Source organism: Callorhinus ursinus, unplaced genomic scaffold (assembly GCF_003265705.2).
Source record: "Callorhinus ursinus isolate GAN/ISIS: 27379988/994484 unplaced genomic scaffold, GSC_fseal_2.0 scaffold128, whole genome shotgun sequence".
NCBI lineage: Eukaryota > Metazoa > Chordata > Mammalia > Carnivora > Otariidae > Callorhinus > Callorhinus ursinus.
The window spans coordinates 80,753-103,888 of record NW_027397190.1 but is presented as its reverse complement, the minus strand read 5'-3'; the positions used below and the strand labels follow the sequence as shown (position 1 = coordinate 103,888).

Genomic DNA, 23,136 nt, shown 5'->3' with positions numbered 1-23,136 from the left:
GGTGGGCCCCGGGATCCCGCGAAACTCGGCGCAGTGCGCCCCACAATCACATCACGTCTTTCAGCTAATTCCCTACGAGTCTCACCCACATGCCTAGGAGTTACCAGTTTGTTATATCACACCTCACTTTTGGGGGAAGTCTCAACCTCCAAGAGGATATGCTGGAGTAACTTTTTGAGTTGTTTCACTGAGTCCACAAATAATCCTGGCATCCGTTGAGCTGGCCCCAATAGTTCAAGTGCAATTGCCTCCCTAAAGTTAGCTCTCTGGAACTCTCCAGAACCACCCACAGGCCACCGACAAAATGACTGCAAGGTGGAGAAGCAGAAATAAGAAACTGCAATAAAGAGGATGAACAACAGATGGAAAGTTTGAAAGTGCCTGATTGGATCCTGGGAAGAGGGCAGAGCAGGGAGCACCGGGAATCTCTGCCCACCGGGCAATGACCACACGGCAGAATCTCTCTGATGGGACTATTTGGGGACTGTGGAGTCGGCTGAAGGCTTGCAGCTGTCCAGGAGAAGTAGTCAGTTTTGGTCTCTTCTAGCTCCCAGCACAGAGCAGCTACCCAGCCGTGCGGCAGGCAGCTGTGCACGTGTTTCTGGGGCAGCCTGCAGACGCCAGGTGGGCAAGAAGCACCCTGTCCTCCAAAGAGCAGGAGTCTAAGCTCTGACCACTGCCGGCTGCTTCTGATCACACAGGTGCAGACACAGAGCCTGGCGGCCCTCGCTGTCGGCCCTCCAGCTCCAGTGACTCCAAGGGCATTGGAAGGGCGAGGGCCCCCTTGTCCCCCTTTTGCTTTTCACTTTTCCCCTTTTGGGAGCCACAGAGTGGGACATTCAAAAAGAGCTGCATACGTGGGAATTAGGAAGGGACCGCGCATGCCCAAGGAAAGGCTCAGAAAAGCCCTGAGGAGACATTCAGTTTACACCTCAGGCTGGTCCTCGGCACAGAGACAGCCCGCAACCATCAAAAGAACGATGACAACAAAACAGCAAACCCTGGGGAAGGGGGAGAATCTGATTTCCAGAGTTACCACATCATGAGATTCGAATGTTCGGTGGTCAGCCAAAAAATCACAAGGCACAGAAGGAAACAGCAGAGTCTGGCCCACTGAAAGGAAAAAGAGAACTCAACAGAATCTGTCCCTAAAAAAGACCTGAGGTCAGCTCTACTAGACAGAGTTTAACACAAATGCCTTGAGACAGTGGGGTAAGATGGTGGAGTAGGAGGGTCCTGAGCTCACCTCCTCCCAGGGACACACCGAGGCATCCACCACATAGAAAGCAACTCAACCTGAGAACAGCCTGAGGCCAGCAGAACAGCTCTTCCCACAGCCAAGTACAGAAAGAAAAAGCCCCACCAAGAAGGGTAGCAGGCGCAAAGACTGAGTCAGGAAACACATTCCTGGCACACAACCCACACATGGGAGGGATATCACAGGGGCAGAGGTTCTCCCTGAGGACTGAGGGGATCAAACGCCACGGGCACCCCTGGCACTAGGGACCTGAACCAGGAAGTAAGCCCCCCTAATGTCTAGCTCTGAAAATCAGCAAGGCTTAACCCTGGGAGCTTTAAAAACCAGGGGGGCCCAGTTCCAGGAGAGCAAAGGCTAGAGGAAATTGAGACTCTGCTCTTAAAGGGTTAATGTACTGTATTGCTTGGCTCCAGAGGCAGCAGTTTGAAAAGTGCCTGAGATTTATTGACAAGTTTTAGGGCATGTGCTGGAGGGGCAGGGATCTGTAGGAGCTTTCTCTGGGAATGGAAGTGCTGATGGGCACTTCTGTTCTTGCCCTCCTTCCGCCTAGCTGGCCAGGCACCACTTCTGGCACTCTCCACCTAACCTGCTAGGACTGCTTCATCTGCCCTGGCAGGCACCCCTCCAGAGCAGCCCCCATCTGCCACACCCAGGGGGTAGCCCCCAACTGGGACTGACACCCCTCCAGAGGGACTCTTGCCCCAAGGAGGGGGGTCAGCTCCACCTACCGGCATGCTCCAGCAGTCATGGCCCAGTCGTAACAAGAGGGGGCATGCAGGCCCCACAGGGGACAACCTTGAAGCACATGGTTCTGATGACCAGAAGGGACTGTGGCCCCAAAGGACACCTTTTATGTGAGGCTACTACTTTCAAGACCAGAAGACACAGCTGGTGGAACTAATACATAGAAATAAACACAGAATCAGACAAAACCTCAGAAAAAGACCTAAAGAAATGGAGATAAACAACCTACCTGATAAAGAATACAGAGTAATGGTCATAAAGATCCTCACCAGACTTGAAAGAAGAGTGGATGAACTCTGAGAACTTCAATAATGAGATAACTATAATGAAAATCACATCAGAGAAAATGAATAGCAGATTAGAGGATGCAGAATGGATCAGTGGTCTGGAAGACAGACATGGAAAGCACCCATGCTGAACAACAAAAAGAAAGAAGAATTCAAAGATGAGACCGGTTAAAGGGCCTCTGGGATAACATTAAATGTCTAATATTCACAGCATGGGGTCTTAGAGGGAGAGGAGATAGAGAAAGGGACAGAAAACCTATCTGAAGAAATAGCAACTGAAAACTTCCCTAATCTGAGGAAGGAAAGGGATCCAGGTCCAGGAAGCATAGAGAACCCCAAACAAGATGAACCCAAGGAGGTGCATACCAAGACATATAATAATCAAAATGGCAATGTTAAAGAGAGAATCTTAAAAGCAGTAAGAGAAAAACTACTAGCTACATACGAAGGAAACCCTATTAAGCTATCAGTTGATATTTCAGCAGAAACTCTGCAGGCCAGAAAGGAGTAACATGACATAGTCAAAGTGCTGAAAGGAAAAAAACTTACAACAAGAATACTCTATCCAGCAAGGCTATCATTCAGAACTAAAGGAGAGATAGAGTTTCCCAGACAAATGAAAATCAAGAGTTCATAACCACTAAAGCTGGTCTTATAAGAAATGTTAAAGGGACTTCTTTAAGCATAAAAGAGAAGGCCATAACTAAAAATACAAAAATTATGAAATGGAAAAATTTCACAGATAAAAGCAAACATATAGTAAAGGTAGTAGATCAATCACTTACAAAACTAGTGTGAATATTAAAAGACAAAGGTAGTAAAATCAATTATATCTATAAAAATTAAGGGATACACAAAAAAGTAAAATATGTCATAAATTGTAGAGGAGAGAAGTATGCTTTCAGAGTGTATTTGAATTTAAGCAACCATCAACTTAATTATAGATATTGTGTTTTTGTTATATATGAATCTCATGATAACCACAAACCAAATACCTATAAATAGATATGCAAAAAATAGAGAGAAAGGAATCCAAGCATAACACTAAAGAAAGTCATCAAATCACAAGGGAAGAGAGCAAGAGAAGGAGAGAGGGACAGAGAACTACAAAAACCAGAAAACAATGAACAAAATGGCAATAAGTACATAACGTATTGATAATTAAATGCTCCAATCAAAAGACATTGGGGTGAATGGATAAATAAACAAGATCCATCTATATGCTGCCTATAAGGGACTCACTTCAGATCTAAAGACACACACAGATCAAAAATGAAGGGATGGAAAAAGATATTCCATGCCAATGGAAGCAAAACAAGCAATCTGGGGTAGACATACTTACATTGGACAGACTAGACTTTTAAAACAAAGGCTGTAACAAGACAAATAAGGGCATTATATAATGATAAAAGGCTCAATCCAACAAGAGGATATAACAATCATAAATATGCATGCAACCTGAAACAACTACATACATAAAGCAAATGTTAACATACCTTAAAGGGGGAAACTGACAGTAATATAATAATAGTAGGGGACTTTAGCACTCCACTTGCATCAATGGATAGATCTTCCAGACAGAAAATCAGTAAGGAAACGGTGGCTGCGAATGACACATTGGACCAGATGGACCTATTAGATATATGCAGAACATTCCATCCCAAAGCAGCAGCATACACATTCTTGTCAACCACACATGGTTCATTCTCCAGGATAGGTCACAAAACAAGTCTCAATAAATTTAAGAAGATTGAAATCATATCAAGCATCTTTTCTGACCACAATGGTATTACTAGAAATCAAATGCAAGAAAATCCGGAACAAACCACAAACATGTAAAGGCTAAGCAACATGCTACAAACAAAGGGTCAACAAAGAAATCAAAGAGGAAATAAAAAAAGTTCTTGGAGACAAATGAAAATGGAAGCACAGTAGTTCAGATTCTTTAGAATGCAGAAAAAGCAGTTCTAAGAGGGAAGTTTATAGATACAGGCCTACCTCAAGAAACAAGAAAAGTCTCAAACAGTCTAAACCTACACCTAAAAAAGACTATAAAAAAACAAAGCCCAAAGTTAGTACAAGGAAGGAAGTAATAAAGATGAGAGTGAAAATAAATGAAGTAGAGACCAAAAAGACAATAGATAAGATCAATGAAACTAAGAGCTGGTTCTTTGATAAGATAAACAAAATTGACAAACCTTTAGCCAGACTCATCAAGAAAAAAAAGAGAGACTCAAGTAAATAAAATCAGAAATGAGAGAATTTTAAAACTGACATCACAGAAATCCAAAAGATTGTAAGAGATTGCTATGAAACGTTATATACCAACAAACTGGACACCTAGAAGAATGGATAAATTCCTAGAAACATACAATCTTCTAAGACTGAATCAGGAAGAAATAGAAAATCTGAACAGACTGATTACTAGTAATGAAATTGAATTCGTGATCAAAATCCTGACAAACAATAAAGTCCAGGGCCAGATGGCACAGATGAATTCTAAACATTTTATTTATTTTATTTTATTTTAAGATTTTATTTATTTATTTGACAGAGACACAGCGAGAGAGGGAACACAAGCAGGGGGAGTGGGAGAGGGAGAAGCAGGCTTCCCACTGAGCAGGGAGCCCGATGTGGGACTCACTCCCAGGACCCCGGGATCATGACCTGAGCCGAAGGCAGATGCTTAACTAACTGAGCCACCCAGGCGCCCAATAAACAAAATCTTTTAAAAAACCCCAAAAAACTGAGAGTTTGTATCACTAGACTTGTCAGGCAAGAAATGCTCAAGGGGGTCCTGCGGGTGAAATGAAAGACAACTAGACAGTAACTAGAAGCCATGTGAGAAATATCCCAATCAAGGTAAGTACATGGGCTATTACAAATGCTAGTATTGTTATAACAATAGTCTGTAGCTGCTCTTTTTGTTTCCACATGATTTAGAGACTAATATATTTAAAGGATAAGCATTGCCTAAAAGCTCTTATTATTGTAACTTTGGTTTGTAACTTCAAATCTTGTCTTCTACATAATGTAAAAGACTAACGCATTTGCAAGAATTATCAGTTTATGTTTTTGGTCACACAATGTATAAAGATGTAATTTTGTGACACCAAACAACTGAAAGAGATGGGGATAGAACTGTTTTGCTTTGTTACTGAAGTTCTGCTGTTATAAATTAATATTAGAATGTTATATCCACAGGAAGTTAGATATAATTTCCATGGTAACCACCAAGAAAACAGCTACAGAATAGACACAAAGGAAATTAAGAAGTATTTAAACATTTCATTACAAAAAATTTAACTGAAAAGAAGAGAGGAATGCAGGCAATGGGGGACAAAAAAAGCTACAGGGCCTATAGAAAACAAATAGCACAGGGACAGAGGTAAGGCCCTTCTGATCAGCGGTTGCTTTATATGTAATGAATTAAGCTCTGAAATCAAAGAACAGATTGGCGGAATGAATAAAAACACATGGACCAACAATATGCTGTCAACAAGAGACGCACCTTTGACCCACTGACATAACCAGGTAGAAAGTGAACAGACGGAAAAAGAGGTTCCACGAAAATAGTAACCAAAGGAAAGCTGGAACGGCTCTATTAATATCAGACGAAACAGACTCCAAAAAAAGCTACACAAGACAAAGGACATTATATATTAATAAAGGGCTCAACAGAGCAAGATAGAACAGTTACAAACATTTACACACCTAGTGACAGACCATTAAAATATGTGAAGCAAAACCTGACAGAACTGAAGGCAGAAATAGTTCTACAGTAACAGCTGGAGACTTCAACACCCGTCTCATAGTAATGGATACAAAACCAGACAAGAGAGGTAGGCAAATAGAGGACTTAACACAATAAGCCAAGCAGATTTAATAGATAAATACAGAACACTCCACCCAGCAAGAAGAGTATATGTAATTTTATCAAGTGCACATGGGACATTTTCCAAAACAGACCAAATATTGGCCACAAATTAAGCCTCAATAGATGTTAAAAGATAAATATCTTGCATGCAAAGTATATTCTCGGGCCACAACATGATGAAGTAGAAATCAATATCATAAAGATAACTGGAAAATTCACCAAAATGTGAAAACTAAACACCACTTTATAACAACCAATGGATCAAAGGAGAAATCACAGGGAAATTAGAAAATACTTAGAAGCACATCTTACCAAAACTGGTGGGATGCAGCAAAAGCAGTGCTAAAAAGGAATTTTATAGCTATACATGCTTGCATTAAAACCAAGAAAAATTTCAAATCAACAACCTAACTTTACAACTTAAGGAACTAGAAAAATAAGAATAAACTAAATTCAAAGCTGCCAGAAGGAAGGTAATAGTAAAGATTAGGGCAGAGATATACGAAGTACAGAATAGAAAAACAGTAGAGAAAAATCAATGAAACAAAAAGTTGGTTCTTCAAAAAGATCAACAATATTGACAAACCTTTAACTAAATGAACTAAGAAAAAGAAAAGACTCAAATTACTAAAATCAGAAATAAAAGTGGGGACATTGCTACCATTTCTACAGAAATAAAATGGATTTTAAGAAAGCACTATGAATAATTGCATGCCAATAAATCGGATAACCTAAATGAAATGGACAAATTTCTAGAAACACAAAACCTACCAAGACTGACTCATGAAGAAATAAAAAATATGACTAGATCTATAACTAGAAAGGAGATTGAATCAGTGATCAATAATCTCTCAAACAAAGAACAGCCCTGGATCTGAGGGCTTCACTGGTGAATTCTGCCAAACATGTAAAGAACTAATACCAGTCCTTCTCAAACTTGCCCAAAAATTCAAAGAAAAGAGAACACTTCCTAATTAATTCTAAAGCCAGCATTACCCTGATACCAAAGCCAGACAAAGATACCCCAAGGGAGAAAACCGCACAGACCAATATTCCTTATGATCAGTGGTGCAAAAATACTCAACAAAATACTTGCAAACAAAATTTAGCTGTATATTAAAAGGATTATACACTGTGACCAAGTGGGATTCCCCCCCTGGAATGCAAGGATGGTTCAAAACATGAAAATCAATATTATACACCACATCAGCAAAATGAAGGGAAAAAACAGATGACCATCTCGATGCAGAAAAAGCATTTTACAAAATACAACACGTGTTCATTATAAAAACACTCAACACTCCACATAAAAAGTCCACATATGAAAAATTCATAGCAAACATAATACTCAATGGTGAAAAAAAAAGCTTTTCCCCTAAGAGCAGGAAGAAGACATAGACTCCTGCTTTTATGACTTCTATTCAACATAGTAATGGAATTCCTAGCCAGAGCAATTAGGCAAGAAAAAGAAAACACATCCAAATTGGAAAGGAAGAAGTAAAATCATCATCTGTTTGCAGATGATATGATCTTACATGTAGAAAATGCTAAAGACTCCATAAAAAAGCTATCAGATCCAATAAATGAATTCTGCAAAGTAGCAGGATATAAAGCCAACACACAAAAAGCAGTTTTCCATAAATAAGCAATGAATGATCTGAAAAGGAAATTACAAAAATAATTCCATTTAAAATATCAAAAAGAATAAAAGACAGGAATTAACTTAACCAAGGAGGTGAAGACTTGTACAATGAGAACTACAAAACACTGCTGAAAGAAAATAAAACATAAATAAATGGAAACACACCCCATGATCACGGACTGGAAGACTTAATATTGTTAAATGTCAAGACTACCGTAAATGCTCTAGAGATTCAGTGGAATCCTTATCAAAATCCAATGGCTTTTTTTGTAGAAACAGTAAAACCCATCCTAAAATTCATACTGAACCTCGAGAAAACCCAAAACATCCAAGATAATCCTGAAAATGAAGAACAAAACTGGAGGACTTATACTTCCTGATTTTAAAACTAATCACAAATCCCTATTAATCAGCACAGCATACCACTGGGGTAAAGGCAGATACACCAATGGTTCAGAATGGAGATCCCGTAAGTAAGCCCTCACAGGTACGGTCAACGGGAAAAGAAGCGTCTTTTCTATCAACAGTGCTAGGAAAACTGGATATCCACAGGCAAAAAATGAAGTTGGATGCCTACAAGTTAATGCCACACACAAAACTTAACTCAAAATGGATCAAAAACCTAAACCTGAATGTAAGACCTGAAACTATAAAACTTAAGAGAAAACACAGGAGAAAAGCTCCAGGACACTGGAGTGATTTCTTGGCTGTGACACCAAAGGCAGAGGCAAAAAGAGCAAAAAGACAAACTGAACTTTGTGAAAATTTTAAAAATTTGGTGCATTAAAAGTGCAATCCACAGACTAAAAAAGGTAACCTGAAAATGGGAGATGTTTGCAAATTGCATGTTTGATCAGGATCTAGATCCAGAATATAGAAAATTCCTAAAACTCAGTAACAGGATCCCAATTCAGAAATGAGCAGTGTTTGTAATATATACAAATATCAACTCCTGTAGCACATACTGTACACCGGCTGCATAACTGAACTAACATAATGTTGTACATCGACTGTTTCTCAGTAAAAACCACAGCTGTGGTTATGGCGACAACAACAAAAGGCAAAGGATTTGGAAATGTATTCCTCCAAACAAGATACACAAATGGCCACAAAACACTCAACAGCACTAATAATTAGGAAAATGTTCATAGCATCATTATTCACAATAGCAAAAGTGGAAGCAACCCCAAATGTGGTTTATCCACACATGGAATATTGCCTTTGAAAGGGTGTTCTGATGCCTGCGACATCACGGGTGGACCTGGAGGGCACTGTGCTCAGGAACACGAGCCCGTCACAAAAAGACAAATATTGCTGTTTCCACATGTACGAAGTCCTGAGGAGTCCCCGTCACACTCACAGCAGGGGGGTGGTGCTGGGCAGGCGGGTTCATGTTTCATGGGGACAGTTTCAGTCTCTCAGGATGAAAAGAGCAGGTGCATGGTGGTGATGGTGGCACAACCAGAGGGGTGTTTCATTCCACTGAACCCTACACTCAAAAATGGTGAACATGGTCAATTTTATGGGCATTTTACCACAATAAGAAAACCTGAACAAAATCCATAAAATTCTCTTGGGGGACAGCATTCTGTGTCATCCCCTATACTCCAGCCTTGTCCCCTCATGTCCCCTGGGTGGGCTCAGGGAGGGAGCAGCCAGTGACCACAGTACGGATTTTTATAACTGATTACATCTGACCAGGGAAAGACGTATATTAGTATTATGAGCAAAACCATTTGTGCTGGGAATGGGAAGCCCTGGGGCCACTTGAGAGTGAGCCCTCGAGCTGCCCTGGCTCCAGGAGCATGTTCAGGGGAGTCCACTGCAGGGACACTCCTACCCGGCCACACTCGTGCCTCCATGCTCCCACCGCTCCTGCAGAGGGAGTCAACCCCAGCAGGGCTCCAGGCACCAGGAGCTTTCATGGGGGCAGGACTCCCTGCACTTACCCAGTTGAGTTCCTGAAAATGGTCCAGGTATGTTCTCTTTCACCTGTAAATCAGAGACTCCTTTCCTTTTCTAGGTTAATCAGAAATAGCACCCATGAATGAAAGTGTTTGCAACTAGCAGTTCAGTGTAACTGAAGATGTGTTTGGTACTCGGTAGAGGAAGTGAATCACTCTTACTTATTTTTGGTTAGTGAGTGACAGGAGGAGAAAGGGGGAGCCGAGGGAGCAGTATCCGAAGCAGGAAGAAGCTGCTCGTTCTGACAGTCCCGCAGGTGTTCATGCAGGTGGAGGAAGACTCCCGCCCGCCCATGTGCTCTGCCTTAACCCCTTCCTGCTGCCCCAGGAGTTGCATGTTCTGTCAGGAACCCCGGGAGCCACCTGGCCGCACCCACCTGCCAGGGGCGGGGCCCGCGTGCGGGCGTGCACGAAACACTCTACCCTAAGTAGGCTCTGGCAGAACACAACAAAGGCCAAACGGATTCATTCGTCAACAAGGGACATGCTGTAATAAGGAGTGTACCCTAAAGTAAAATTTTTAAAAAGTTAAAAGAACAGGAAGGAGACAGGCAGGTGACATTTGGAAACCCTGAGGAAAGCATTTCCTCATGTCAGAGATAGCTTGTTTCATTTGTTTTTCCTTTCTCTCTTTTACAAACGCACCACGCCTCTTTGTCTTTGAAATGGACTCCACAAGGAAAGTTTTCCGAGGCAGCTGGCCGCCCGCGTGTCTACTCACAGCCGTGGTCCACACAGCTTTGTTCCTGTCAGGCGCCCCCAGTCCCGGGGAGTCTGCTGCACCTGACAGCCTCTCCTGTTTGGGCTGGGGACCAATGCTGCTGCTTCCCTACTGTCTCCACAGCCCTCCCCTTGCAGGAGGCCGTTCCTCGCCCTGCTGGGTGCCCCTGCCCAGCGGTGGCCCTGAGAGCTCTCCGGGCACCCACGAAACAGTCTGCCTGTCAACAGTGGCCTTCCTCAGTCGAATGGCTGTGAAACAAAAGATGGACTGATAGGAAGGGAGTCAGCCCAGGAAGCCTGAGCGGAAAAGCTGGGTCAGAGAAACAGAGAAAGGATCAGCACGGTCTGCAACAGTGCTGGGAGCCGCCAACAGAACACCCGTAAGAGCCTATCAAACAATTTCTCTTCAGTCTGTCCCTCCAAAATGCGTAATTCTTCTCCTAATTTACAGGAACCCAACACACACCTTGCCAGGTGTCCCAGAGCAGGCCCCCTCGCCCCCGGCTGCCTGCCCACAGGCCCACACCATGGCTGGGCTCTGCTGAGCACATGCGCCCACCCTGTGATGTCTTCTGGGGGCCACGAACACTGGCTGACACCTCAGGAAAGGATTTCCAAGCTGGACACGGATGGCCGGCTGGCGCTGGCCCCTCAGGGGCAGACTCTGAGATGGGCTGCAGGCATGGGACCCGAGCGGGAAGAGGACCGGGTCCTCCGACCCGGGACCAGCCGTCAGCCGGGCCGTGACAGGTACCAGCTCAACGGCCAAGTCCATCCGTCAATCGATTACACCATCAAGCGAGTTACCGTCATTTCGTACCCACACTGATATACCATGGGCCAGGGTTTGTGAGAAAAGGAGATTTTAAAATAGTATTTGTAATATATGAATATGTTCTGCTCTCCTCCACAGATGGAACCACCGATGGTTGGGGGTACCTATCACACACACACACCTGTGGTTGTCTTCTCGTGCTTCTGCTGTTTTAAAGCCATGGATCTTGCTATACACACCGCCTTGCAACGGCTTTTGCTCCTTCATCGTGCAGAAGGGTTTCGGCTGCTGCTGATGGCCAGTGTGGGTTCCTGGCCGGCACCTGGCCTCTCTGAACCTTACGTGATCAGCAGATGCTCACTGAACTCCTTGCCCTGAAGAAACCATGAGACTAGTAAGAGAGACAAACATGACTTCAGATTACAAGCGTCTGGGAAGGGCCTCAAGAAGAGCATATGCTGGACCCGTCAGGAACGGCGAGGGGCTGGGGCACCCTCCAGGGTAACGGGGGGTGGTGGTGAGCACTGCAGCTTGGAGGTCTGAAGCTGCTGCTGGGATGTGGCTCAGGGCCTGGGACAGGGTGGGCTCCCCTGGACTAAAAACTGAACCCCAATACAGTCACCTGCCCCCAGGACCAGCTCACCCTCACTGGCAGGCAGCCTCTAGGTGAACCCACACCAGAAATGGCAGCTCCATGGACAGGGGACTCTGAACGTGTCTCCGTGGAGAGCAGATCAGAACCTCTTCCTAAGGATGGCACTCCAGACACACTCCTGCAGTGGGCTGTGTGATGCACGTGGCCACCAGCCCACACCCCTTCCTGTAGGTGGGCCCGTCCCCAGGCCGTTTATTCGGGGAGGTGTGGAGCAGGGCCAGGTGCTGCTCAGGAGCCCAAGCCCTCAACTGACCCTGGCCAGCCTGAAGTGGGGGGAGGAGCAGGCTAGTTCTGGGCCAAGAAGGACAACCACCATGCATCTGTGTGTGCGAAGGGTTTAAGCACAAACACAGGGAGAGTGGGCGGGGGAGGCAGGGGCCGAGTGAGAGGACAAAGGTGCTACCCGAGTCCCTCTCTGTTCTCGCCACTGGCTCACAGAACTGGAGCTGCCACAGCCCCGCTCCCCAAGCTGGCTTGTCTGAAAGCCCCAGCTCACCCGACTCCCACGAGCACGTCCCCTCCTACAAGTCTGGATGTGGCTTGCTCAGCACCTGTGTCACCAGGGCCGGGCCCACGGACAAGTGGGCGCTATGGGTGTGGTGCATGGCTGACCAGACTGAGGCTCAGGGACGCTTCACCTGTGCACCCAGCACCAGCCCGGAAGTCGGGGTACACAGAGGAGGGCAAAACAGGGCTCTGCACTTAGGCAGACAAGGCAAAAAACCAAAAAACAAAACAACCCCAAAAAACAACAAAAAAACAAGCATGGATTTCTGCTCCCGGAAGAGGGATGTGCATATCCCCACCCCTCCGGCTGAGTTCCACGGAACCCTGGACTCTACACATGACAGCGATGGGAGAAGACGCCGAGGGACGAGACGGCAGACCAGGGGTGGGGCCCTGGGCCTTGGGAGCCATACAGTGCTGGAGCCCCAGCTGTTCTGTTCATTTCCCAAAAAGAGCCTGCTTTCCAAAGGCCAGAGAGGGGCAGCTTGAAGAGAGGCTTTCAGACCCCGACCACTCCACCCCACCCAAACATGACAGAGAAGTGCAGCCACACCCCACACTCGACAGCAAAGGCCGAGTGAGGAGGCCGCATGGTGCAGCGGAGGCCATGGTGGGGACAGGTCCCCAGATCAGCTGGAGCCCCCTCCGGCCAGTGTCATGAGACCACCTGGGCACGATGTAATGGCACAGGCAGGGCACGAGTGAGACCACACAACTGTTCAACACAGGTGGGCAGAGGGGAAGCTGCCCCGGCACTGGAGGAAGGGGAGTCAGGCGAAGGGGTGGAAGGGCCGCCCCCCACAAACCAGTAAGCCAGCAGGACGGCCCTGCACGTGAGCACCCAACAGAGCAGCAAGATGTGTGAAGCACAACAAACAGGGTAACAGCCACGCAGACGCTGCAAGAGCCGAAACGGGGAATCCAGAGGGACACCTCACCCACTGTCTGTGGTTGACGTCACAAGTCCGCACAAGACCAGCAACATGGAAGACCCCACAGTGCTATCGACCAGCAGGGCCCAGCAGGCATTTCCAGAGCAGCCAACAACAGTAGAGCACACACTCTTTTCAGGTGCCTACGGGACATACGCCAGGACAGACCAGCTCCCGTCCATGGCGCCCTTCAACACATGCTTAAAAATTGAAATTGTGCTATGTGTTTTCTGGCCGTGTTTCTGATTCATGAGCGCAAACTAGACATCAATACAGAGAGACCACAGGAAACTCTCCAAAGCAAACACTCGGAAAAGAACACTCTTCTACATAATCTCCAGGAGAAAAAAACCAACACTGGCCAGCGTGAAAATGAAACGGCAGAGGACAGTGTGCGGGACACCACTCGGGGGGGTGTGCTGCACCAGGTGCTGTCATCTGGGGCCCACACCTCACACGCACCCAGGGAGAGCACACAAAATAAGCCCAGGAGAGACAGAAGGAAGGAAATAATACAGACAGGAAGTAGTTCCATGAAAGTGAAACAACAGAAAAAAATCAATGAAATTAAGAGCTTGGTCTTCCTGTCACAGTCTCATGGGGGCGCAGTCATCCTGGGGCCCTTCCCCCTGGGTCCTGGGCCCTTCCCTTGGGGCCCGTGGCCCTTCTCCACTGGGTCTCTGGCCCTTCCCCAGGTCCTGGGCCACTGGTGCTTTGCCGTGCCCCCATCTGTGCTCCAAGGCCACTAGGGCTCGCTTATCATCTCTGTTTCTCCAGTACTTAGCCTGCAAAGCATATCTTCTAGCTCCACCAGGGCCTCTCCTCCCCATCTGTGTTATGTGCTCATGAGGCCATCCCAACTCCCTGCCACACCAAGTCCAAAAGACTGCTAACACGTGTTCTCTCTTCCTTGGAGTTGAAACCTGTCAAACTTCAAGGGGCATCCCCCCCACCCCATGATATTTTCTCTTCTTGTCTAAAGGGTTATATAGCTTATAAAACTTTCATATTTAAGTATTTTTTTGTAGGGTCCATATTGTTCTTCACTAGCATTGTGTCTGAATGTGGGGTTCTGGGCCTTCTTGGACCCTAATACATGACTGTGTGGGAGGGAGCCTTGTTTACCCACCTGACAACAATATAAAATATAATCCCAGCCAGCTTCACATTTTAATAAATGCTTTTTTAAAAATAGTGTTGAATTGCTAACCTCTAGGAAGCTGCCAGAAAACATTATCATTTATCATTTCCACTTATTTCCTGAGTGACAAAGCTACCACTCTGTCGCCATCTGGACCTGTAAACAAATGCTGAGTCTTCTGGTGTGTTTGCCCTCTAAAATGAAGGCAGGCCTGCCAGCAGTGTCCCCCCCACAATACTGCCCGGCTCCCCGAGGCCACCTGGTCAGGTTGGCACCGGTCATTAAATACTGCGTTTCTGCTGCATCCACCTCAAATAACATGCGTCCGGCAGTCCCAGCCCCATGTCTGGGAAACCCCACCTCGTTCTGCCAATGAGGCAGCACAGTCTGGGGGCATCTGTGCGTGGGAGACGCCGCTGACCCGACCCACTCCACAGCCTGGGGGGCACCAGGAGGACTCCTCATCTTGGTGGGAAGTTCTGGAATTAGGTTGTTTGGAGATGGGCAGGAGGCTGGCGGGAAGGCCAGGGGGCTGTGTTGTCTCAGCACGGGTGAATCATTAGCGTTCCTAGGGTTCTCAGTCAATGGGAGACTTTCCAGTTCCTTAGAGCTGTTCTTTCTAGCAATTCATGTACAGAAATGCCAACTATTTTTCATATTTACCTGACCGCAAGTCAGAAAGTTACTTTAACAAAAGCCAGCTTGTACTTCCAAATAATACACTACAAATTTTTTGTTCAAAACACTATTAATTCCATGCAAAAAGCATATCAGCGTGAAGTTGGCAGTTTGAGTTCCTTAATCATCCTTTTTTGTACACAATTTTGGTTTTGACCCTTTTCCTTGAACAACATGTTGTACATTGTAGTGTTTCAACACAAGGTTGTTAACCTGTTTTCAGTGATGAAGCATTCTAACCCTACCAGATAAATGTTTAAACTGAACATTGGTATTAATTATCCAATTACATGCACGCACTTACACATACTCCCCCTCCATTTGAATCTAAAGACCAGCAAGTTTCCACCGTAAGCAATTAATTACAACCTTCCTGTTCAGGGCATGACCCTGGACCCACCCCTTCCATCATGAGATGTCCTTGGTTGCTAGATAAGAAAACACAACTGCTCGGTGCCAGTTTAGTATTTAAAAACAAAACAAATGTTTTCAATTTTCTGTTAAATATCCTCAGTAGAGATTATCATAGGAGTGGGGAAGACTCCTGCCCACTTCAGCCTGTTTCTGCTTCTTACAGCCACCAAACGCGTGCCGATTTACAAAATGTGTCTCTGTCCTCAGTGACCTTTGGGGCAGCAGGGTTGTGCACAAGGGCAGGCTGGGAATATGGGCGCGAGGCTTCAAAACCCACAGCCAGAGGGCCCTGGCCATGCTCTGGCCAGACTGACCCTCCTCATCACATATCCCGAGGGGCTGACGGGGGTTCTTTCCCCACACCATGGTGGCCTCCTTTCTTTAGGGACCCTACAGCCCCAGGGCTCCTAACCTCTGACCTTTATCATGCTGGCAAGACCCAACATCCAACACTGACCCTCAACCCTGTTTGTCCAGCTATCCTGGTTTATTTAGCAGCACCTCTGAGAATGTTTTAGCAAATCTAAAGGTGACCCAAAGTGTCAACACATTGGAAGCTTATTACTTTTTGGTAGAAACTGGTCAGTAGAAACAAAGGAAGCAAATGGCTACACCTGGGGGCAAGGAGCAGAGGACACTCCTGTTGTAGGTTCTCTGCTACGGTTCCCCTCCCAGGAGCACCTTGTCCACTGGGAAACACACATGTGGGCAGCAAGCACAGGTCCAGAGACCTGAGAAGTGCTCCTCAGGGGGCGGGACGGGGTCCCGAGAGGGGCCCCCACAATGGGCAGTGGCTACACCTCACCCATCATGAGCCCCTCTCCAGGAGGGAGGCATCTCAGATCCCTGAAACACATGTGTGTTGGCCAGGGCCCTCCAGAGGAACAGACTGAGAGGATGCGTGTGTGTTGGGGGGAGGTTATGGATCCATACGGAGAGAGGTTTATCATGCACTGGCTAACCCAGAACTCTGTATCCGTAAGCTGGGGACCAAGTGGAGCCAATGGTGGACCAAGCCCCAAAGCCCAAGAAGTAGGGCACTGACATCCCAGCAAAAAGGGAATCTGCCCTTCCTCCACCTTCCTGTTCCATTCAGGTCCCCAATGGATCGGGGATTGGATGAGGCCCATCCACACGGGAGAGGGTGGTTTGCTTGACTCAGTCTTTCAGAAACACCCTGGTAGACACACCCAGAAAAATGTTTTGCCAGTTGCCTGTATCTGAGGCCATCACAAGGCTTAGGGGCTCCTGCCTTCTTTCTCAGGGTGTGGCTGATCTGGGACTTGTGGCTGGAGGTGAGGAGTACCAGAAGGTGGCCCAGGATGAGTGTGTGCAGGGCATTTTTGAGGACTTGCTTTGTAAACGGACTGATGATCCTGGGCCTCATGCAAGTCTGACCACAGGCTCTGGGATTCAGCCCTCGGGGTGGCTGATGCCCTTGGTTCACTGGCTGATTCTGAACAAGGGAGCTGATGAGTTAAGGAATACCTCCACCACAGGCAACGACTGTTAAAACTGAGAGCTGATGAGCCTCTGGGCATTGGTCAGTGAGTGTTCAAAGGGCCTCTGGAGAAGAGGGAGAGTGAGCATGGGATTCCTGAGGGGGTGGGCCGGTTACAGCTTCTCCTGAACCACCTTTCTCAGCACCCAAAGGACAAACCATGTGTCCACTTTCCAGCGAGCCTCGGCAAAGGCGTGAAAGCATGAACTCCCTCTGTGTCCAGGGCGGGAGGCGCCAGGAAGGAAGTGTCCAGCTCCGTGTAGTTTCCCCAGAAACCATCGTGTGTGCACTTCATTAGTCAAAAATTCCCAACTATCTTAAAAACAAAATTTGTTACAAAGAATATCGCACTCCTAAAAGTCCAATGTTGGTCCCTAAATTACCTTTTACAAGAGCAGAATTGTCACAGCTTCTATCAAGCACTATGTTAAATCTCATGTTTTCTACAAAGCAGACAACTAAGGGAGGTCCGCAGATTCAGGCAAATGTCCACACGCCCTTCCCCCCATCCTATTACACATTTTCAGTCAAATTATAGTTTTTTTCTCTACCTCTGTTTCTGCAGATCTCCGGCGGGAGGAGAAAGATTGTTGGCCCTGCTTTTCCTCAAGCCAGCCAGAGCATGAAGGTGGGCGCAGGTGCTTGCTTTCCCTCCTGCCTGTCTCTCTCCCTCTGCCCAGGTCCAGTTCAACGGGCTCTGTTGCGAGGATGGCACCAAACACCTTGCGAGAGGCAGGTTTCTGCCACTTCCCAGCCCTCCCTCGCAGGTGAGGAGGCCAGCTCAGAGTCAGGAGCTGTTTTAACCCACGTCAAACACATACATCACACGTGGGGACTCCTTTGTGAGAAAATGCTTCTCAGATTCATCTTTAGTTTGAAAATGTATGATGTCACAGCTTTTTAGGGACAGGTGCAAATGAGGGCAGGCTGACAGGCCCTGCTCCTTCTACCAGGGACTGACTCCTGGAAGGCACACCAAGAAGTGAGCCCACCGGCCTCAGCCAGGAAAGCCGAGCACAATCACAGGCACGTGGGGATGCCGTGCCCAGGATGCAGGCGCTGGGCTAACCGCGGACCTCAGGGAAGGAGCTCACCCTCTGCGTCAAGGTGGCAAAGAGTCATATAGCTGCCTAAGAATTCTGATGAAGAACTTAGAAACATTCTCATTTTAACTGGCAGATGAGCAGATTATTTCTCTTTGCTGTTGCTGTTACAGAAAGACTGTGACAAAAATAACGGTTGGGTCAGCAGCCCCACCTGCTCACCCCTCTGTCATAATAGGTGGAAAGGCAGCAGCACACTGTGGCTCTCCCCCACTTCTGCAGACCCCTGGGGACCTCACCAGGAGGACGCAGGTAGGGTTAGGGCTATGCCTTGTCCGGAGCAGCTGCAGAGGAGGCATCCCTAGACCAGCAGGGTAGAGAGGGGAGTCCTTTTCCATTCAACTGAAACGTGTTCTGAAGTGGCACTGGGTTAGGGACCCTCACAGGGGAGGAGGGAGATGTGTGCTGGGAAATGCAGGGCAGGGGTACCCCTGGTGGGTGCAGTCACCTAGAGCAATGAGACCATGAAGAGAAAGGTCGAGGAATTGCAGAATGGTGCAGCCAAATCACGGTGGAAGACAGTTTGCCGGTTTCTGGCAAACTAAACATGCTCTCACCATATGATCCAGCAAATGCACTCTCTGGTTTTACCCAAAGAAACTGAGAACTCATGTCCACACAGAACTTGCACAAGGATGTTTATAGTGGCTTCATTCCTAATCGCCAAAACCCGGAAGCAACCACAGACGTCCTTCGGAAGGTGATGGATTCATACACCGTGCTGCATCCAGACAATGGGATATTGCTCAGCCCTAAACAGAAATGAGCTACAAGCCACGGAAAAGACACAGAGAAAACTTGAGTGTGATTCACTAAGTGCAAGAAGCCAGTCTGAAAAGGCTACGTCCTGTAGGACTCCAACTTAAGACGTTCTGGAAAAGGCAGAACCATGGAGACAGTACAGACCCGTGGTGGCCAGTAGCTGGGGGATGGATGGAGGGATGTGCAGGCCGAGCACGGGGGATTTCCAGGGCGGCGAGTCTCCTCCGTAGGTAGTGTTATGCCGGATAGGTGACATCGTGCGTTTGGGAAAGCCCACAGAATAACCCAACATCGGTAGTGAACCTTAATGTGAATGATGAACTTTAGTTACTGATGATGTATCAATGTTGGCTCATCAAGTCTAACAAATGAACACATTAACATGAGATGTTATAGTAGAAAAGCAGAGTGTGGGGAGGAGAAGGGTAAATGGGAACCTGCTGTGAATTCTGCTCAATTTTTCTATAAACCTATAACTGGTCTGAAAAAGTAAAGTCTATTGAATTTTAAAATACCTGAAAACATAAAAGGCTAACCATCATGAAATGGTTCAAACACAAAACAAACGATTCCCTTAGTGCAACTGTTTTCTTTAAAAGTAAACGAGGCATTCATGGTTACATGCTGTAGAGTGGCAGGAGGAACCGCGTGAAGGTCTCCACATGCACCTGCATGTCACCCTCGCACACCCACCTGGACTGGCGAGCACCTGAACACAAGAGCCAAGAACGAGCAGGGTCATGTGAGGGTTCTCAGCTGGGCCAGGACCCTGGGGACCTGTCAGGGGACCCTGGTGTGCCCTGGTGTGCCCTGAAAGCCAGGGGATGGTCACTCACACACCAGCACCTGCCCCTCTGTGCCCACAGCTGCTCAGGACGACTGTGCCCAGGACAGGAGAAGCCTCCGCCTCACAGAGCCCACAGCCAAGCACTGGAGACAGGAAAACTAGCAGTCAAGAGCAATTTTCAATAATGCGCTAGGAAGAAACCAGGGGTGGGAGAGGGTCCAGAGTTTCCACATGCCAGGAGCAGCCCTTGTACGACGGGGACAGTCCACAGGCTAGGCAGCACCGAGAGACCAAAAACACTTCAGTGCTTCAGGAAACGGGCAAACGTCAAGGCCTAGCTCCCTTTTTCAATAACGCGCAGCAGTCCTCCAGGGTACGGGAGAGGAGGAGACAGACAGACAGAAACTTTGTGGGGGTCCAGAAGTCACCATACACTTTCTCTTGCCCCTCGATGGAGTCACCTAAATCTTGTCCCTTTGGAGCCAGTCTGGACCCAAGAGGCCACCGAGGTCCCATGCCCTTCACCGTATCCGCAGCCCTGGGAGTCCAGAGACAGGCCCAAGGGATAAAGCACAAGACGCAGTTTGCCGGCGTGAAGCAGAGGCAAGACACTCTTCTCTTCCCGTGCCCACGGTTTCCCTGACTTGGGAAGGACGCCTGCTGGAAGACTCTGGCGAGCCCATCACTACCCTGCGCCCAGCCCCTCCCCCATCAAGGGGAGAAGCTTACAACACAGTCCTGGCCGCCGTCCCTCCCATGTGGCTCAATACCTGGTGCCCTGAAAAGTTCCCAGCTGCTCCCTGCCACTCCCTGTTTCTCTCTGCCCAGCACTTGGGCTTAGACAGGACGGCTGGGGGATGACGCCCAAGGAAAGCATCTTGCTTCCCTCACCCATCACACTAAGCAGCTACTTTGGGGCCCAGGAAGGAGTTGCCTTGAGCTCCCCCATCAAGGGCAGAGACACTGTCTGCCCTTGGCCCTTGGCCCTCAACAAACCCTTCAGCAATCACAGAAACTGGAGACCCTTCCCCTCCAGCATCAGTCATAAAGCCCCTTTGGGCATGCTTAAATATTTATTTCATAACTGGCAAAGACAGGAGCTAACTGGAAAGTCAAAGTTTGAACTTACAAAACAGAGTAACTGCTTGTTGAATTAACGTAAAGCAGCTTGTGAGCTTAGAACTATAAACTGTTTGCCATTTGCCTCCTGGCCACCCATTCAGGCAGCACACAGTGATTTTAGAGTCTGCGGAGGGCACACTGGCTGAGAGCCACCTGCTCTCAGGAACTTGTGGTCCCACACATGGTTTCTGTACCTGCAACGAGCAGGAGACAACTCCAGGGTGAGAAGTGCCTGCAGGCATGGACAGGGCATGGCGGCACAGGGTGACCACGTGGGCTCCGTAGACCCTGCAAACAGGGATAGCCTCCTGGGCGAGCAGACCGGGAGGGCAGAGAGGCCTGGGGTTCAGCCAGGCAGCTTCTTAACTTCAGCGTCCTGCCTGCCCTCCACCCCCTCTGGGACTTCAGGGCCTGTCTCCCTGCCTCCCAGCTCCAGACGATGGTGGGGCAGCAGCGGCCACGGTCCCCGGGGCTCTTCTGCCCCTTGTGCCCGCTCCCAGGGAGGACACACATGTGCCTCCCATCTGTTGTTGGGTCTGGGCAGCGGGTAGGGGCTGAAAGGCTGTTGGGCAAAAGTGAATGTTATCAGTCTTGCTGTGTATCCGGCAAAAATAAAGCCAAGCTCCACCTAACCAGCATGCGTCCCATTCAGCTTTGGCTATTCTGTGTGTCTCTAGAAACCAGGAACACCCACAGTCTAGATCAAGAAATAACGGAAAAGGATCTGGGCTCCCCTGCACTTGAGGACAAAGAGCTTGGTGCCCATGGAAGGCATCTCTGCCATTCCCACTCACACAAGAGGGACGCGTGGCCCAGAAGAGTCCATCCTGGCAGGATGGCACAGCGGCTGAAAGCAGGGCCTGGGCATCGGCACCAAGGAAGGCCTCTGTGCGGCCGCATGCCCCTGGCAGCGCTGGGCCTGGATGGCCTGAGAGCTGGCTAATACAGCAGGTGATCTGAGGCGGGGCTCCCATGCCCGTCCACGCTCTGCACCCCCACAGCTGACCCAGGGCTGCTGCTGTGTGAACCACCCAGCCAGCCACAGCCACCCCCTTGCGTAGAAGGACATCTCGTGGGAGCAGCCAGCCGGTCACACCCCGCCAGTTCCAACCTCTCGCAGAATGTGATGCTGTCCTTGTCAAGAAGGGCACCTGTTTTCCCCATGGCTGTTCTTTTTCTCTTGATTTTGGAAATAATACATGCTTACGGCTATATTTCTAAGCTGTGTATATACATGACATAACAAAATCATCTGCCCCCACAATTTGGGATGATTTTTCTGACCTTTGGCTGTTTCCCTTTTGTGTGTGTATGGGGAGGGGCTCACACCGTGTGTCTGGTGTGATGCTTTTCTCATTAATGCCATGGTTTAGAAACACGTGCTCAGTAAATATGCTGCTTTGAGATGCTTTTCAAGATGACATATGATTCAACATATGAATTTGCTTGAATTTATTTAAGCCATCCCTTGCAGTTGGACATTTGATTTTACTTTTTAGTCTTACAAACATCAGGGAGGTAGGGGGCTGTGCACATCTCTCTTCCTTAAGGCAGATTCCCAGAACTGGACCGGCCAGGTTGGACGGTGAGCGCATCAGAGGGCGTGTGCTGTTAGGGGCATGAAAGCGTGCCCGGCACACCCCCACTCACCCAGGGTCTCACAGGGAAACACAGACACAGAAACGTGGGAAAACACCACCTCAGGTAGCTTTCATCTGCAATTACGGTAGTGGCCTTGTGCACATGCTTGCACACTCTACAAAGCAGCAACTGGAGCAATGCCTTCTGGGCCTCGGGCAGCAGGACCGACGCTGTGGGCATGCGTGGGCTGGCCAGGGTGAGCGCTGGGGTCAGATCCATGGGGCACTCCATCCACACGCTCAGACAGATGCAGGAACCAAGGCTTTTCCTACACAACCTGAACCTCGTACTGCTGCTGGCTCGGCGTCTCACCCCATGAGCTCTCTTTCCCTCCCTCGACCTGAAGAGAAGAGCCCACTCATCAGTCAGATTTGATATCAGGGTCACAAGACCAGCCACTAACCCTAACCTAACCCCACTTCAGTCACCCGGGAGAGTCACCCGGGGGTAAGCCCTACAGGGAGTGTGCAAGGAAAGGGATGCTGGCTTTGGGATAAAAGCATTCTAGAAATAAAATGAAAGGAGGGAGGGGGCAGCGCACAGGAGGAGGAGGGGGAGGGAGGGGGAGGAAGAGGGTGGGGGAGGGGAAGGATGGGAAGGGGCATGGGGAGGGACAGGAGGGGGAT

General features: G+C 48.1%; 1 protein-coding gene across 1 annotated transcript in view; it reads right to left on the bottom strand.

Annotated features, from left to right (window-relative positions):
• PARD6G (par-6 family cell polarity regulator gamma) overlaps positions 1 to 23,136 on the bottom strand; it is an 87,933-nt gene that overhangs the window by 2,864 nt on the left and 61,933 nt on the right. The gene's annotated exons all lie outside the window — the stretch shown is intronic.